Raw genomic sequence first — 20,185 nt, forward strand, 5'->3', positions numbered from 1 at the left:
TATATACTAGAGGTTAGGATGGAGATAAAAAGGAATTTATTATAAAGAATAGGCTCATGTAATGATACCAGCTGAGAAGTTCTAAACTTTGAAGTCAGCAAGTATGAGAGCCAGTGTGGTAGCTTCAGTGTTTGAGCAGGGAAAGAGAGACTTCCCAGATCTGTCAGGCAGAGTGCCCTTTTAGACGTTTTGTTCAAGTCTTGAAATGATTGAATGAGGCCCACCCATGTTAAGGTAGGCTTATGCTTACCATAGTCTGACTATTCAAATATTAACACATCAGATCCTTGCAGGCACATCCAAGAGTGTTTAGCTAAATGATTAGAACCCAACAGAATGCTATTATGCTACTCTATTGTGGTTTTCACCTTTATATAATGAAAGGAAATGAGGGAAATAGTCCCAAAGAAAGGAAAGGGAGGAGGGGAACAGTCTTGGAGGATGCTTACTTGCTCTTTGAAAGTGAGCTCTAGTATCCATTGAGATACTGCAGAAGGATCCAGTGTCAGCAAACAGACTCCCAAGAACAGCAGAGGCATTTGTACTAATTGCACAAGGGCTTGAATTTCACTTTCTATTTCTATTTCTTTGGCTAGCACATAAAGATAAAATACTGTCATTGAGGTGGCTGACAAACCAAACTACAGGCTAGATCATCCTCCCCAAGACATGAAATATTTTTCCACTGGTCAATGTTACTAAATTTATTTACTACTTTAGTACTTTTGGGTTTTGTTGTTGCTCTTGTTCAAAACTTTTATAGAAAAAAAAAAATCCCATCAATTTGAACACAAGTTTTTCACAGCATTCTTTTTTCTACTGTACTTAGCCCAGATAGAGGACCACATTTACAGAACATTCTCCTCCTCTTTGCTTAACCTCACAAGGACGCACAGAGACCTCAGACCATAGCATAGCGATTGGAGTCAGATGCCCACCTATGAATCCAAATGTCACCACTGAAAAGCTTATAAGAAGTTTTCTTGCCACTCCAAGCTTTGGCTTTCTTATTTGTAAAATCAGGAAGATCATGTATTTCCTCATTCACAATACTGTAGCCAGGATGAAATGAACTAATATGGACTAACATATTCTGTCCACTGTAAATCATTGAGTAACTCTTGGCTTACATGCTCTCATTTCAATGCAGATACTAGATACTGTCACAGTAATGGCATCAAGGGTCATGTACAAGTTTTGTGTTGCTGCTATGACAAATTGCTACAAATTTAGTGGCTTAAAACAATATAAACTTATTACCTTATAGTAAGTCTACAGTGATTCTCACTTGGATAAATTAAGTTATCAAGAGGCTCTTTCTTTTAGCAGGCTCTAGGGTAGAAGGTTTCCTTGGTAGTTTCAGCCTCCAAAGGGATGTTAAGTCACTTTCTTGTTACTAAGACAAAATACTTGACTAGAAGCAGTTTGAGGAAGAAAGGAGTTTATTCTTGGCTTACAGTTTCAAGGGGAAGTCCATGATAATGGGGAAAGTATGGCAGGCCTAAGTAGGAAGCCTGTGTCACATCTTTATATTGGCAGGGTAGAAAGAGAGAGTGCCAGAATAGGAAGCAGGACTAGATTATAAAACCTCAAAGTCTGCCTCTAGTGATACTTCCCCTAATAAGGCTCCACCTTCCTAAAGGTTCCACAACCTTTCCTAACAGCACCACCACCTAAGATTAAGTATTTAAACACATGCGTCTATGGGAGCCATTTCATTCAAACCATAAGAGGCACCCAATATCTTTGCCTGGTGGTCCTAATCTCCATCTTCAACACAAAAAGTGTTGGGCTACATCCTTCTCACATTGCCATCTCTCTGGTTGTCTACTAAGTTTCCATCTTCTACTTTTGAAGACCCGGGATGAACGGGTATTTGTTTGTTTTTGTGACACTGTGACAAAATACATGACAGAAACAACATAAGGGAGAAGTTTGTTTTGACTCAGAGTTTAGAGGTAAGAAAGGCCTGGCAGCTACAGTGGGTCAGCCTATAGTGCAGTAGATTCTCATATAGCACCAACCCAGAAGCTAAGTGCTAGGCAGAAATCAGAGGTGAAATTTTCTTTAAGTCTTGTCCTTGCTGGTCTTTGTCAGCCAGATAGTACCCATATCCCAAAGATTCTATAACATCCCAAAACAGTGTCATCAAGTGGTTCAAGCCACAAACTTGTGGGAGATATTTCACACCCAAACCCTAACAGGAGCCTTGTAATGACACTGCACCTAGCAGAAAAGCCCAGGATAGTATCCCCATCTCAAGATCAAATCTGATTCCTTAATTTTCCCTGTTTAACTTATACTATTCACTCATTTCCTAATATAAATTGAAATTTTAAAATATGGCAACTACAAAATTCATTTTACCTTCATTCTCTGATGAAAACAAAAAACAAAAACCTACTAGTAATTTTTTAAATATTCAAAGATATTTTCTCCCATTTAAAAAAAAAAAAAGCATACTTGGGGTCCTGGAGAGATGGCTTAGCGGTTAAGCGCTTGTCTGTGAAGCCTAAGGACCCCAGTTCAAGGCTCTATTCCCCAGGACTCATGTTAGCGAGATGCACAAGGGGGCGCACACATCTGGAGTTCGTCTGCAGTGGCTGGAAGCCCTGGCGTGCCCATTCCCTCTCTCTCTCTGCCTCTTTCTCTCTCTGTCTGTCGCTCTCAAATAAAGAAATAAAAAATAAAAATTTTTTAAAAAAATACTTGGAAAAGTTAAAAACAAAGAAATTAATAATAAACAAGGTTTTAAAGAGTAGCCTGTAATACATACATGGACAACAATTTATATTTTGGCACATTACTTCCCAGCATTTTTGCAAAATTTTAAATAATTATTGAGAATATGCTGTACACATAAGTGCTTATACTGTTAAACATGATTGCATCAAGATTTTAAATTTATAAACTCTGAAAACATAAGTTGTCATAACAGCATATTTCATTGCAGCAAGATAACTGTTGAATATTTCAATTATTCATATTTTTAAATTGTGAAATATAATGGATTTTAAACATCTTTTGTCATTTCTACTTATTTAGATTTCTAGATATTTCCTTAGGTGATATTCTTAGAATTTATGGGCCAAAGGGGAATATACTCAGAGTTGTTGATGCACACTGTTGGATTACTTTCTTCAAATAATCGTCTATTTTACTCCTACCAGCATTCTGCCAGGGTTTCTTTCAGCATGCACTGATCCGATGTCAGGTATTTGCATTCTTCTTATTCCCGGATAATTTTAATTGAAACAAACGCCTCATTGTTTCACGTGCCTCTCCTTTTGAGCATATATGAGCCTGGCATTTTTTCATATTTGTGTCTGGCAACTGCATTTCACCCTTTGTGTATTGTCTTCACAAGAAGGTCATTCATTCTCAAACCTGCTTATGGACATGGAGGCAAACACCCAAACACACAGCTGTTTCAACAATTACTAGACATTTTCCCTCTTGTTCTTACTCAGCTTGAAGGTTCTTAGTTCTTATCAGATTCTCCAAGGGCCACTGTCGTCAGGTCTCCTCAGAACACTTTCTTTACCTATCTCTACCTGCTGTGTGGCGTTCACAGTGTTTCCTCATGTCAGCCCAGTTGTCAGGACCGGTCTGGTGCTGGCCAAACTTCCAACAGACCACACGTCTCTGCAGCCTTCTGCCTTTCCCCATCATGCTTACCTTTCTTCAGTCCTCCCATCACCTTTCTTCTGCCTGTGGTAGTCAATTTCTTGGCAGAGAAAAGGTTTCCAACTAGCAGTACCATGAAGGTAAAGGAATCACTGGCTAGTTATATCTTAAGTGAACATCCCATCAATCCTCCTGATGCAGCACAACACTCTACCTCTTCCACGACACCTGATGCCTGTAGTTCCAATGATTGCCCTAGTTCTATGGTGCAAGATTGATCACCCCACCTCCTTTTATAGCACTTGTGCCTCTCATTCCAAGGATGCCCTGGTTCTACGGTGCACACTAACCGCTCTACCTCTTCCATAGCACCTGTGCCACTAGTTCCAAGGATGCCCTGATTCTGTGGTTTATATTGGCCACTTCTTTTGATAATCTGTGTTCAGAAAAAGGTAGGTCTTGGTTGTACCTCTTTGCTAAAGTAGTGGCAACTTTTCCACGTTCTTTTCATCCTCTGACATTTTATTGCTATTTTTCATTTGTCCCCATTCCTCTTCTTGTTTCTTAGTCTCTATGGGCTTATACATTCTAGATTCCTTTGCAGGCACATTGTTGAGGATTGGAGGGCACATATTTCAACTGCCCCATGATTCTTTTTTACTCTCCACCATGAAGACCCACACTTTATCTTTCCTGTCCTCATAAATATTTTCTGTGTCACTCTCTTATAAAGCATCCCTCTTTATAGCACTAGAATTTTTTAAAATTTGGAGCATTTGAGTTTTGGATTTTCATATAAGAGATGCTTTATTTTATTTATTTATTTATTTATTTATTTATTTATTTATTTATTTATTTTGGTTTCTCAAGGTAGGGTTCCACTCTAGCTCAGGCTAACCTGGAATTCACTATGTAGTCTCAGGATGGCCTCAAACTCGTTTTGATCCACCTACCTCTGCCTTCCAAGTGCTGAATTAAAGGCATGTGCCACCATGCCCGACAATATAGAAGAGATGTTTAGTATTAACATAGATATGTAGTGGGTAGGTATGTATATAAGAATACAGAGAGAATGGTTGACTAGAATGCTAAGCTTCATTGGGGCTTCTCAGGCTACCACTACATAAGGTCTCACTGAATGTCATAAACCCCAAAGAATGATTACTTGTCAATGTCAAGGAGAGGACATGGCATCTTCATAATTCAGTCATAATCAGAGGCAATTTGTTCAGATCCCACTCAAAAAACAGATACTAAAATCTGCTTCTCAAACTTCACACCACAGAAAATCATGCCATGCCCACCTTCTTGCTGGCTTCAATTATAAGTCATCACTATTGTCCCAAATTTTTAACCTTGATATTTAAGTTGCTGCATTCAAGAGTTGAAAATAGATACAAAAAAAGGAAGTTGCTAATATTTATCATGAAATTTTAGATAACTAATCTCAAAATGTTTGTGCTTATGCTGGTTCTCGTGTCTTCAAATTAACTGTTAATATCAAATCAGAACATTGTAGTTGTCAGAGGCTCCTGAGCCTAAGTGGTTCTGCTTGCTAAAGAAATTAGGATGACTTCATCAGAGTTTCACTATAAACAAACAAAACCTTGTAAGATGCTGAGTGCAAACAAATATTTCTTAAATATTTTTAAAATTAACTTTGAAGAAAGATAAACTTTGAATCATATTGAAAATAGAAAATTTGATCAAATCAATTGGCTTTAAACATATTTTTTAAATAGTTTATCTATTTATTTGCAAGTAGAGAGATATAAACAGAGAAAGAATGGGCATACCAGAGTCTCCAGCCACTGTGAATAAATTCCAGTTGCATGTGTGCTTTGGGCATCTGGCTTATGTGTGTACTGGAGAATCAAACTGGTGTTGTTAGCTTTACAGGCAAGTGCCTTAACTGTTGAGCCATATCTCTATGCCTTAATTGGCTTTAAAATAATCAAAACCCTATTACTAAAATAAAGTAACTAAAGGCAATAGAAAAACCAATTAAGGGCTGGGAAGATGGCTTAGCAGTAAAGGCCCTTGCCTACAAAGCCAAAGGACCTAGGTTCAATTCCCCATGACCCACATAAACCAGATACACAAGGTGGCACATGTGTCTGGAGTTCCTTTGCAGTGCTTGGAGGCCCTGATGCACCCATTCTCTCCCTCTCCCTCTCTCTCTCTCTCTCTCTCTCTCTCTCTCTCTCTGATTCTTTCTCTCCTCTCCTCTCTCTCTCACAAATAAATAAATAAAGATAAATAAAGTTTTTTTTTTAAAGAAAAATCAATTTAAAAGAACATATATACAACATGGGAGATGAAGTCATACAAATGAGGAACAAAAATTCTAAAATTTAATCATATGTTGGAGAATTACATTAGAAGGCATAATAGAATATGCAATTGCCTGTCTCAAGTACAAAACATAAATTAGATTCTTCCTTGTTCTTGTAACTTGATGTTTTTTCAATCTATTTAATTACTGCCTATTTGGTAAACATTCAAAGTTTAAGAGAGTGCTTTTGAGAAGAAAGAAAAGAATGTTATTAGTATTACCACCACAGACAACATGAGCTTGATATTGTTATAATTTCTAAACTGAAGATGATATTTTTCTGAACTTTAATGTAATCATAACTACTTACTTCAAAGGAGTCTGACTGCATGTTTAAGTCCTTCCTTCACAACTCTACTTACCAGTGGTAAAATTATATCTTGCTGGTCTCCAAGAATCTCAGCACAGCTCCATCTATTTGCTGTGACCAATCCATCCCAGGAAACCTCACAAGTGGATCCCCAAACATCTGCATAATGGGATATGTTGAAAACCTAGTATTTTTTCATACCTTATTTCTTATAAAAGTGGTAAAAAGTTTTAATAAAAACAAACAAATGTCCAGGTAAGGTGCCAGACTAGAAGCTGCCTCCCAGTGTGACCTGGTAAGGAATGGGAATGAGAAAAAATAGAAACTTCTCAACAAAGCCAGCAGCACTTTGGACCAAAACTAAAAAAGAACACAACAACAAATGAAAGCTATAGACCAATTTTTGTGAGGAAAATACACACAAAATTTCTCAGTAGAGTCTTGAAAACCAAATTCAAAAACACATAAAGATCATATGCCATGACCAAGTTGATTTCATTCCAGGAATGCAAATTAATACATTTATTGCAGCATGAAAATAGACAAAAGGACATACAATGCTATTATTTCAATGGATGCCAAAAGAAGCTTTTTAACAAAATTCAGCATCTCTCCATAATAGCCCTGGAGAAATTAGAAATAGAAGGAACATATCTCAACATAGCAAAGGAGATAGATGATAAACTTACTGCCAACATCATATTAAATGGGAAAAAAACCCTGAAAGCATTTCTTCTAAAATCAGGAATGAGATAAGAGTGTTCCCTCTCTCTGCTCTTATTCAATATAGTGCTCATAGATAGCTAGAGCAGAAAGACAGGCTAATCAAGCAAAAAGGGTACACACAGGAGAGGGAGTCAAATTCTTCTCATTGAAGATAATTAGATCCTATGCTTAAAAGACCCTATAGACTTCATCAGAAAATTCTCATATCTGATCAACACTTTTAGAAAGTGGTAGCAGGATAAGGGCTGGAGAGATGGCTTAGCAGTTTAGGCATCTGCCTGCAAAGCCAAAGGGTCCCGGTTCGATTCTCCAGGACCCACATAAGCCAGATGCACAAGGGACGAATGCATCTGGAGTTCATTTGGAATCCCTGGCTTGCCCATTCTCTCTCTCTCTCTCGCTCTCTCTCTCTCTCTCTCTCTCTCTCTCTCCCTCTATCTTGCTCTCAAATAAATAAAATATATTAAAAACTTTTTCTTAAAAAAAGAAAGCAGCAGGATAAAATATCACAAAAAGCAGTATGTTCTATGTACCAATAATGAACTTGTCAAGAAAGAAATCAGGGAAAACCCCAGTCATAATGGCTTCAAAAAATAAAATACTGGGCTGGAAAGATGGCTTAGCAGTTAAGGCATTTACCTGCAAAACAAGTTTGATTCCCCAGTGTCCATGAAAAGCCAGATGTACAAAGTGGCACATGCATCTGGAGTTTGTTCCCAGCAACTGGAGGTCCTAGCATGCCCGTTCTCTGTCTGTCTCTCTTCTTTCTATCTGTCTCTCTACTTACAAATAAATAATTATATATTTTAAAACACCCATATAGGGTGTGGGAAAAGTTGTGCTTTAAAAACATAAATAGATAAACATAAAATACCTTGGAATAAACTGACCCCCCCCCCTCAAATTTAAAAAGCTCTTCAATGAAAACTTTAAGACACTGAAGAAAAAGAATTGAAAAATACACTGGAAGATGGAAAGATCTCCCATTTTCATGGAGTGGCAGAATTAATGTAAAATGGCTATCCTGCTGAAAGCAAGCTACAGATTCAACACAATCCCAATCAAAACTAATTGCATGTTTCATAGAGCTAAGAAAAAAACTATGCCAAAATTCATATGAAAACACAAAATACCCCCAATAGCCAAAACAATCCCAAGAAGAAAAGGTAATGCTGAAAGTAAATCAATACCTGATCTCAAAATTCTACTACACAGCCATGGCAACAAAAGCAGCGCGACCCTGGCACGGAAACAGAAAGGCAGCGCAGTAAGCCCACACTCCACAGTCACCTACTTTTTGGCAAAGGTGTCAAAAACAAATTGGAAAAAAGACAGCCTCTCTTCAACAAATGGCTCTGAGAAAATTGGATCGCCATGTGTTAGAATGAAACTAAATTTGTACTTCCCACCTTGCACAAAAAATTAAATCAGATGGATCAGAGACCTTAATGACCTTATTATGCAAGACTTAAAATTTGAAATTACTAAAGGAAAAAACTATTTTAAGATATAAGCATAGGTAAGAAATTTCTTTTTCCTTTTTTCAGTTTTGTGAGGTAGCATCTCACTTTACCCCAGGCTGATGTGGAATTCACTATGTAGTATTAGGGTGATCCCAAACTCATGGTGATCCTTCCAGCTCAGCTGCCCAAATTCTGAGATTAAAGTTATGCACCACCATGCCCAGCAGGACTTTCTATTTTTAAGTATTTTTATTTATTTATTTGCAAGCAAAGAGAAATAGAGAGAAGGGAGACAGACAGAGAGAATGGGCACATCAGGATCTCTAGCCTCCTCAAATGAGTTCCAGATACATGCACTGCTTTGTGAATCTAGCTTTACATGGGTACTGGGGAATTGAATCTTGGGTCGTTAGGCTCTGCAGGCAAGTGTCTTAACCACTAAGAAATCTTGCCAGCCACCTTAAAATTTTTTTTTTTTTTTATTAAGGATTTTCTTAAAAAGATGCCAATAGCAGAAGAACTAATCCCAAGAATTGACATATGGGATTATATGAAATTAAAAATCTACACAGCAAAGCCAGGCATGGTGGTACACACCTTTAATCCTAGCACTGGAGAGGCAGAAGTAGGAGGACTGCCATGAGTTGAAGCCACCCTGAGACTACATAGTGAATTCCAGGTCAGCCTGGGCTAGAGCGAGACCCAACCTCCAAAAACAAAAACAAAAATAAACAACAGCAAAAAAATCTAATAAACAATCCAGACAGAATGAGGAAGGGGAATCTTTGACACTTTCACATCAGAAAGGGATTGATACTTAGATTGTATAACAAATTACAAATTTTAAATACCAAAAATTTATCCAATCAATAAATAGGCTAATGAACTTAATAAATAGTTCTCAAAATAAGAAATATAAGGGGTTGGGGAAATAGTGGGTAAAATGTTTACTGCACAAGAACAGGACCTGAGTTAGATCCCTGCTACTCACATAAAATTGTTGGGTGTGAAACGCTGCACGTTATCTCTCATATGTGGATCCTAGCGTTGAATTTCTAGATTGGTAGGTATAATTTGGAATGAGTGTCTACAGAGGTTGAGAACTAGAAAAGAGCCAAGGGGCTGGTGAGAGGCCATGCAGTGGGGAGTAGAACACACAGGACTCAAAGGTGGAGGGGTAGTAGTAGGAGGGAAAGGTTTGAGCAGGGATGTGGATGGGATGGTGGGAAGATGAACCAAAACTAAAGACTATGACCATACGGAAACCTACTATGTAGTAAGCCAACAAAAAATATCATGTTTTAGAAGTTCCTTACACGGACAGTGTGTAAGCAGGCGCTGTGGCCTGGAGTGAGTAGGCCAGACCAATATCTGGGCTCCTCCCACCTCCTTCTCGGCCTGAGTTCCTTGCAGGTCAGTGTGTGAGCAGGCGCCACATCTGCAGTCAGTAGGCCTGACCAATTTCTGGTCTCCGCCCACCACCCAGCTCTGAGTTCCTTGCACATCAGTCTGAGGGCAGCCGCAGCTGTCGGAAGTGAGTAGACCAGAAATTAATGAATTGGAAACTAGGAGAATAATTTTAAAAATCAATGAAACAAAGAGCTGGTTCTTTGAAAAAATAAACAAGCTTAAGAAACCCCTGGCCAAAGTGATCAAGCACAAAAAACAAGAAGGCTCAAACTAACAAAATCAGAAATGAAAAAGGAGAGATCACTACAGACATCAATGGCTCATGGAATTTTGTGGAAGAGGGGGTGGAAAAATTGTTAAAGGCATAGTTGGGACATTTTTCACAGAGACATTGCCCCTCCCCCACAATTGACTGCTGCCCCCATAATGCATGTCCCACAATCCCCATGGGGTTGACCTGCATCCCCATGAGGAAGACCTCTTCAGAAAAGAGACAGACAGGAAGGAAAGGATGGTACCAACATGTGATGTTTACATACAAAATATGTCCATATCTAATAATAAAAAAGAAAAAATACATTTTTTAGATGTTTAAACAGAGATTCCCTACATGAGTGGATAAAGCTGCTCCCAGAAGCCAAAGGGTATTAATAAAAAATTCCAGGGACTGGAGGGATGGCTTAGCAGTTAAGGCCTTCACCTGCAAAGCCAAAGGACCTTGCTTTGATTCCCCAGGACCCACATAAGCCAGATGCACAAGGGGGTACACACGTCTGGAGTTCATTTGCAGTGGCTGGAGGCCCTGGTGTGCACATTCTCTCGCTCTTTCTGCCTCTTTCTCTCTCTCTCTGTTTGTCGCTCTCAAATAAATTAATAAAAATAAGCAAAAAAAATTTTAAATTAAAAAACAAAATCCAGTGCCAGAGCTGGGTGTGTTGATGGACACCTTTAATCCCAGCACTCAGGAGGCTGAGGCAGGAGGTTCACTGTGAGTTCACAGCCAGTCTGAGACTACATAGTGAATTCCAGGTCAGCCTGGGCTACCTGACTGCAGAATTTCAGTGCCAGAGATGGGATACCTCCCAATGAGTTCTCGGTCAGGGAGGCTAAAGAGACCCCCTAAAACCATATGGGCTGTGGCTCTTGCTCTTGGTTGCCACCAAAATTTCTGAAGATACCACATGCTTGCTGGGCAAGAAGTTTCCTCCCTATCAGCTAGCTGTCTTCTTGCTAGAAGGTGCTATGCAAGCCGCTGGGGGAGAAAAGTCAATCAGCTGTGAACACTGTGTGCTCTTTGCAACCGACCTGCCAGGAAAAATGTGTCCACTGCTGCAATTGAGGCAAGAGAGTTATGAGAAGGTCCAGTTGCTCTCCGATTGGATTTGAGGCCTATACCACAATGTTAGGGGCTGTAGCTGCTCTTTGACCATATGAACTGAAGCTGTTTTTGGATCTCTGGATACAGAGACCTTATCGTATGGCCTTGGCAAACAGTCTTCAGACACAGAGGCATTTGTGGAACAGACTTTAGGCACGTAGGCAATGTCTGGAAAGTTTTATTTTCTGTATATAAGCTTGTGCTTGCCTGAATAAATCTGAGACCTTGATCAGAATATAGACTTGGTCTCCTTATTTGTGTCTCTTGTCTTCCATCCAGGTTTCTTTCCCCTCATGTCCTTGTTTAACTCCCTGCTGGCCGGGGGCACACAAGAGGAAAATCATGCCTGATTAATCTGGCTGTGGCTGAGGGCTTAGGCACTAGGGATAGACCCAATACTGTGGTTATTCTAATAAGATGGCATGTCAAGTCCACTACATTCATGAATGCACAACAGATGTGGCTTCCTGCACAACACTGAGCCTATCAGTATCTCATCATACATGAGGGAGGGGTCTATAAGACGTCATACCTCCCAGAGTAAATAGTGAAACTTATGATTGCTGACAGACGGGAAGTCATGTCTGTAAAGGGGGTAGTCAGTGGAGGACTGCCCATTCTCTAGTAAATAACCTCCACCCATGATGATACAAGGGACCCTAATTTAAATCAGTGGACTAAAAGTTAAACAAGACATGGAAGTAGGATGGGAATCTCATGGAAGAGGAAGGGTTTTGGTGGGAGGGAAAGAGAGAAGGTAACTGAGGGGCATGGTATCAAGATGCATTGCATACATGTATAAGAGTGTCAAAATTAAATAATTTTTTAAATGCTGGGTGTGTTAGTACATGCCTTTAATCCCACTGGAGAGGCAATGGCAGAAGGATCTCTGGGACTGCTGGCTAAATCTGTGAGTCCCAGGTTTAGTGAGAGACCCTGAATCAAACCATAAGGTGAGAAGAAATAGAGGAAACTACCTGATGTTAACCTCTGACCTCCTCATGCATGCAAACACATGTGCACACACAACCACATACACATGTACACACACACACACACACACACACACACACACAAGGAGAAATACAAGTAGTCAACAAATATTTGAAAAATGCTGAATTATACTTAAGAAAATGAATATATAAAGAAAAATGAAAATTAGAACTGTGTTGAGATTGCTTCTCCCCCAGTCAGAATAGCTGTCATCAAGAAAACAAACAAGTGTAAATACTGGCAAGAATGTGGGGAGAGAGGAACCCTTCTACAATGCTGGTGGGAATGTAAACTGTTATAGTCACTATGGAAATCAGATTTCTCAAAGAATTGAAACTAGAACTACCATATGGCCTAGCTATATCATTCTTGGGTGTATACCCAAAGGACTTTAAGTCAACGTACCACAGAGATACTTGCAGATCTATCGTTATTGCTACAGAATTGAAATCAGCCTACATGACCATCAAAAGATGTATAAAGAAAGTGTGATGTTGTATATACACAAAGGGATTTGATACAGCTATAAAAATGAAATCATCATATTAACAGGAAAGGGGATGGAACTGGAAATCATTATGTCAAGCAAAATAAACCAGACTCAGAAAGATAAATACTGCATGCTTTCTTTCATATTTTAATTTCTCTCTAGATTTAAGTGTGTGTGTGTGTGTGTGTGTGTGTAATGAAAGTAGAAGGGGACCATAAGAGGGGATGAAAAATCTTAAAGGAATGAAAGGTAATGAAATACATATTACATGAAAGCAGAAAGGGGGACTAGTATGGAGATCAAAAGGATAAGTAAGGGGCTGGAGAAATGGTTTTTCAGTTAAGCACTTACCTGTGAAGCCTGATGACCCCATTTCAAGGCTCGATTTCCCAGAACCCACATTAGCCAGATGCACAAGAGGAGCACACATCTGGAGTTCGTTTTCAGTGGCTGGTGCACCCATTCTCTTTCTCTTCCTATCTGCCTCTTCTCTCTCTATCTGTTGCTCTCAAATTTAAAAAAAAAATGGATAAGCAAGATAGTAGCAGGAATATGGAGAGGTTAGTAAGAGGGGACTAAATTAATGTATAATGACACATACATATAAATAATATATGTAATAATGAAACCTATTCTTTTGTATGCTAACTTAAAATATTTTAAAAATAATGTCTTGACAAAAAGGGAATAAAAGGGATGGAAAGATATCTCAGTGGTAAAGGTACTTGCCTACAAAGCCTAATAACCCGGGTTTGATTCTCCAGTACCTACATAAAGTCAGATGCACAAAGTGGCACAGGCATCTGGAGTTTATTTGTAGTAGATGGAAGCCCTAGTGTACGTGCTCTCTCTCTCTCTCTCTCTCTCTCTCTCCATGTAAATATTCATATAAATATGCCTCTTTCTCAAATAAATAAAATTTTTAAAAGAGAGAAATAAAATAAAAAGGTGCCAGTTTGTACATGTTTTTAAAACCTGTTAAAAACTTACATGCTAGGGCTGGAGAGATGGCGTAGTGGTTAAGCGCTTGCCTGTGAAGCCTAAGGACCCCGGTTCGAGGCTTGGTTCCCCAGGTCCCACGTTAGCCAGATGCACAAGGGGGCGCACGCGTCTGGAGTTCGTTTGCAGAGGCTGGAAGCCCTGGCGCGCCCATTCTCTCTCTCTCCCTCTATCTGTCTTTCTCTCTGTGTCTGTTGCTCTCAAATAAATAAATAAATAAAAATTTAAAAAAAAAAAAACTTACATGCTAAAGCTGATGGTGAGCCCTTCAACTATATACAAGTGAACTGCCTGTTAAGTTCTTTACACATTTACTTATTTATTTGAGGAGGGGGGAGAAAATAGGTGTTTCAGGGCCCCTAGAGACTGCAAATGAATACCAGACTCATGCAACACCTTGTGCTTCTGGCTTACATGGGCAGTGAGGAATTGAACCTGGGTCCTTAGGCTTTGCAGGCAAGTTCCTTAACCACTAAGTAATCTCTCAAGCCCTGAACTGTGTTTTAATAAAATGATATAAAACTCTTTTAGGTTGTGAAATGTATCTATGGTAGCCCTTAATGCAAATAAATTGTTGTAGCAGTCAATACATATGTGTTTCCTACCTGTCAGAATTATTTGACGTCTCATTTTAAATGTTAGACATACTAATTGATCTTGCTTCTAGAAAGGATGATGATTGGTCACAGGCAGGCCATGGAGCTGAGTTTACAAGTGGCCCTCCATCACAATATAGTGGCTCAGGTGAAAGATACTAGGTCTGTTATTAATGGTGATGTTAAAGTGTCCTCTGAGTAAAACAAGTTGCTGGCCAGATCTACACCAGCAGTAGGAATGCCACCTCTTAAATTTGTCAGTCACTAGGACGTAGATATGCCTGCCTTCTGTCCTAAACCTGAATATGAAAATAAGAAAGGAAGAGAGGAAAATTTTTTGTTGTTTTTACTCCTTCAAATATTGTCAGTTCTCAAGACTAAGAGGTGACGAGGAGCCCATGGTGTACCAAGGCAGGCCTTGCTTCACAGTAATGCCCATCTTCTTGGGCATTCCTTGGGCATGTAACTGAAATACACATGTACACAAATACACACACATACATACATACACACACGGGGGTTGGGGAAGATCCTCTAAATAATGGGGGAGATCTCTCTAATGTGAGAAAGGAAAAGATCACTTTCTCATTGCCATCTTCCCTCTCTGGGAATTTCAAATCATTACAGAGTGGGAGCTACTAAAATGATTTTCTGCTTTGATGAATAATTCACTAAATATTTATTGAGTGTGATTACATTAATCATTCTTCTATTCTCCTGTGAAAATTTTCTTTTAAAACAGGAAAGAAAATAATGCTTCACCTTTTCAAATATGTCTTCTGTTGGAAGAACTCTTGGTCCCAGAATTCTTTCAGCATACAAGCCATCACTCAGAAGCAGCCAACTGAGAGAACATGGTCTGCTCCTTCAGCCAAATGATGGCTTATAAAACCACACAGTCAGACTGTTTTAGACTATTGTGTCTATTATGAAAATACCAAGGTTTCTATGAAATCCCAGGTGAGGACCAAGAATGAAACAGCCCAGTATGTCTGTGTAGTTCAGAAAGATCTTTCTTCTATGCTAATGTTTCCCACAGCCTCTACTTGGTGTTGATAGTGTTTCCCTGTGAGGTGATATAGTAAGGTCAAGTCTTCTACTATAGAACTCAGAATTACAGTTGGCATTTATTAGGTGTTTACTGTACTAATTCCCTGAGCTAAATTCTTCATGTACATCATGTCATCTTCCCCTATAACAAGACCCACATCATCCTTTTTCCAGACAAAACAAACCAAGATCTTACAGCTAGCTGTCTTTCATATGATGTTTCCAACCTTTTTGCATCTTGATCACTCACCACTGCTCAGCTTCACTTTGCCAATGACCTTCTTAGTGATGTGGCACCACGGTTTATTGAGTCCCTGTCTTAAATGCAAGTTATCCTATTCCAAGTCCAAAAGAACCATGATTTCCTTGGTTTGGACAGGCTATTTTTCTTAGTCTGGCCTAAGAACATGGAGTCTTGTTTTTTGTTTGTTTGTTTGTTTTATTTGCTTGGAAGTATTTTGAAAACATATCACATGATTTGTTCATGCTGCCTTTTCTTTCAACTAAAACCCTAAGGTCTTTCTTTATATACACTACAATAACCAAATCTCAACCACACTGATTTTTAATGTAAGGGAAATGTTTACTTTGCATTCATTTATTCCCATTAAATTTACTCTCTTGAATCTACTGTTCAAGTTGTTCTGAAATTATATGGTATTGCTCAATACATTAACTTCTGTGATAGCATATGTAAATGAAGTAAGGAGGTCTTTTATGTCATTATCCAAGCTGATTGCATAAGAAGCTAATTTATCCACACTGCATGCCAGTCAGAGCTTTCCACCTCATTGATAGTCAGCTCATTAGTGGAAGGTCCTGAGATCCAGCCCTCATCCACTTACAAACTTGATAATCTTTATTTGCTAAACTTGCACATGTTTGTATGCACACATGTGTATGATGTATCTTGTATGTGTGTGTACACAGATGTGCATGTCCCACACACATGTGAACAGAGTCCAGAAGAGAACATTGGGTATCCTCTTACTGATCATCCACTTGCTTCCTTCAGGCAAGTTCTTTCCCACAACCCAGAGCTGCTGTCCATCAGCAAGCTCCAGGAATTCTCCGGTCTTTGCCCTCAGTGGACTGGGTGTCAGACATGCATTACCATGCCAATCATTTAGGTGGGTTTTGGGGATCAAACTTGGTAGTCTATGGTTGCTTAAATGGCAAGCACTCTTAACTGCTGAACCATCTTCTCAGCTCCCTAAGCCTCTTCTCAATCTTGTCCTCAGTGATGCCCAGAGGCCTTGCTGGCTTCTTTGCTGTGATCAAGATGTGTTCCTCAGCCTGCCAGTGTTGCAAGACAACTCACGGGGCATCGATTGGAAGTTGTGCTTGGTCACCAGTAATTTCTTTCTTTTTTATAATTTTATTTCATTTATTTGACACAGAGCCAGATAGTGAGGAAGAGAGAGAGAGAATGGGTATACCAAGGCCTTCAACCACTGCAAACTCCAGACACATGTACCACTTTGTGCATCTGGATTACATGGGTTCTGGGGGATTGAACCTGGGTCCTTTGGCTTTGTAGTCAAGCACCTTAACCATTAAGCCACCTCTCCATCCCGAAATGTTTTTTTTTCTGCAACTTTCTTTCTTAACCTAACAATCTACTACAAATTCATGATAGTCTTTTGCAGAAGATCAATATAATTTAAGGTTTTGTTCCTGAAATTCATGTTCTTTTTTTTTCTATTTTAAAAATATTTATTTCTGTGTATGTGTGTGCACTCACACATTCATGCACACACATTCCAGGGTCTCTGGGTTCTACAAATGAACACCAGATGCTCGCATCACGTTCTGTGTCTGGCTTACATGGGTAGCTTGGGAATAGAACCCAGGCAGACAAGCTTTGTAAGCAAGCCCCTTTAACTGATGAGCCATCTTCCCAGCCCCAAATTCATATTCTTAGCTGCATCCAGCCATATACTCTTTATAAGTCTTGGGAGATTTGTTCTTTTCTTTTTTTTTTTTTTACTTTCATTCTTAATTCCTCTCTTTCAATGTTCATCAAGATTGCTTATTTTAGGAATGTATTCTTCTCTGTAGGAGGTGTGCCAGACTTAAATGCACCTTCACTCCTGAGGTCACTGGATACAGTCAGTTGCTTTTATTCATGCCCTTACCTCTTTACAAGCTCATGCTTGCTTACTATCATTGTATCTGTCGCTTACAATATGAGTATGTTTCTTCATAATCACCATAGGAGCCAGATGGTTCAACTATTTTTGTCTTCTTCCCAAGAAGTCATGGAGATTCAAAGGATGAATGGAGCTGTTGATGAGAGACAGTGTGCATGGAACCCAACTGTCTTAGCCTCCAGTTTCAATGCTGGGTAATCTATTTCTCATGTTTCCTTTTTTTTTTCTTCCAAGAAAAATATTGTGTTTGTGAGTTCTTATGCTATGTGTTTCGAAAAATAAAAACAAAAGGCATGTAAGCTTATGTTTATCTATCTTTGTTTTATAGCAAAATACTTGGATCAAAATATATTAGCATTTCAGCTCTGGTCCAAAAAAATCTACAATTTACATTTTTCCTCTTACAAGTTTAATTTTATTTTAATTTTTATTTTACTTATGTATTCATTTGTTTATTTTGAGATAGGGTCTCACTATATGGCCTGTTACCAAATTCAAGATCCTCCTGCCTCAACCTCCCAAGTGCTGAAATCACAGACACGCACCATCATGCTTGATGTGTATTTCAGTCTTGTTTGCTTTGGAAATGGTTCATTAAACACATCTTAACTGGTTCATTAAGATTGTCTTCTTTTCAGAGGGAATCCTGCCACATCTTTATAAACATCTTTCCTCTGCAAACTAACGGAAATTCTCATCTGACAAAGGGATATTAAAATCGCTCTCTTTATCCTTATGGTTTGAAGATAAAATGTTCTCCAGGAGCTCATGTTTGGATACTTGGTCCTGAGTAAAGAGGTATGATTAGGAAGGCTCTGAAGCCATTAAGAGGAGCCTTTCTGGGGAAGTGGTCATGAGGGTGGGCTTGGAGAGTTTTGTCCAGCCCCACTTGCTGTCCTGCCTCTGCCTCCCGACTCTGGTGAGATGTGACCAGCTCTGCTCCCAGGCCTGCTGCCGTACATTCCCCACCAGGATGAACTCTACCCTCTGCACCTGTAAGCCAGAATAAACTCCTTCCTGAAGTTACTCTGGTCAGGTATTTATCTACACAGCCAGAAAGTAACTGATACAATCTTTATAAACAACTCATTTCACTAGCTCATGAATGTGCCTGGCTGATACCTACTGAAGGAAAAAATTTGCTTTCTTTTAATAAAAACAAATACATTTACCTAAAAAAACTCAACAACTACCCAAAGATAAAACACAATTCAGAACCACAAAGCACTTGGGTTACAGGCCGGGGAATTGGCTCAGTGAATAAAACAATTGCCACTCAAGCCTGAGTAGCCAAGTTCAATCCTCAGAGTCCATGTAAAAAGTTGGAAGCTGGGCAGGAGTGATGGTTTAGTGGTTAAGGCACTTGTCTGAGAAGCCTCAGGAACAAGGTTTGATTCCCCAGTACCCTTGTAAGCCAGATGCACAAGGTGGCACATGAGTCTGGAGTTTGTTTGCAGTGACTGAAGGCCCTGGCTCGCCCATATTCTCTCTCTCCCTCTCTCTCTCTCTTCCCCCATCTCCCTCTTAATTTCTCTTAAATAAATAAAAGTTAGAAAAAACAAAGTTGGAAGCCATAGTAGGCTTTTGTAATCCCAGCATGCTGTCAGATAATTTTGGGAGGTGGAGAAAGGAGAATTCCCCACTTTGCCAGAAGCTTGCAGCAAGCTCAGCAGGAAGAATGAGAGAGAGACAGAGAGAGATAACCTACCTCAGAAACAAGGTGGAAAATGAAAATAATCCCCCCAAAATTGTCCTTTGACTTCCACATGTGCACTATGGAATACACATGCCCATGCCAACATATACACAAACATACATACAATAAATATTTTTGTAACAGTATCTGTTTTTTATTGGTTCTGGATATGCTCAGAATGTAAGCAGCATTTGTTGATACCATCCTTACCCTCATCCCTGTTTCCCCACCAAAGGGAGCCATGCTGGTTATCCCTTGGAGATTGTCAGCTGTGCATTAGGAGCCTTTGGATCTCTCTCTCTCTCTTTTGAGAGAGAGGAAGAGGCAGAGAGACAAGGGGCAGGCCAGGGCCTTTCAGCCCCAGTGAACAACTCCAGACATGTATGCCTCTTGTGTGCATGTGCAACATTGCAGTAGAACATGGAGATTGAACAAGTGTTCTTAGGCTTCAGAGACAAATGCCTTAACCCCTAAGCCATCTCTCCACCCATGCATCTGTATTTGTAAGTTGAGTTTCACAGAAAATGTCCATGGCTAGCAATCTAACAAAAATTCTCACATATGTAAATGCAGGGAAATATCCATGCATTATATTTGCATGTATTATATTTGCTTTTATTTGATTGTCTTTTCCATGCCTAGATTAGCATTTATTATCACTATCAATCACTATGATTATTATCATATTTTTCTTCCATGTGGTTCCAGATCTCCTTGGAACTTGTTACCTGATTTCTTTTTAAACTATGTTTTATTAGTTTATTTGCAAGCAAATAGAGATAGAATGAAGAAAGAAAGAGAGGTAGAGAGAAAGAGAGGTAAAGAGAATAGGCACACTAGGGCCTCCAGCCACTACAAACACAAATTCAAGAAACATGTGCCACTGTGCATCTGGCGTTGCATGGGTACTAGGGAATTCAGCTCCAATCACTAGGATTTGCAGTCAAATGCCTTAGCTG

At 39.3% G+C, this 20,185-nt stretch overlaps 1 pseudogene; it reads left to right on the forward strand.

Moving 5' to 3' along the window:
- Positions 1 to 3,761: 3,761 nt before the first annotated feature.
- The window catches only part of LOC101615780, a 32,949-nt pseudogene continuing 16,525 nt past the window's right edge, over positions 3,762 to 20,185 (forward strand).

Source organism: Jaculus jaculus, chromosome 6, assembly GCF_020740685.1.
Source record: "Jaculus jaculus isolate mJacJac1 chromosome 6, mJacJac1.mat.Y.cur, whole genome shotgun sequence".
Taxonomy (NCBI): Eukaryota; Metazoa; Chordata; class Mammalia; order Rodentia; family Dipodidae; genus Jaculus; species Jaculus jaculus.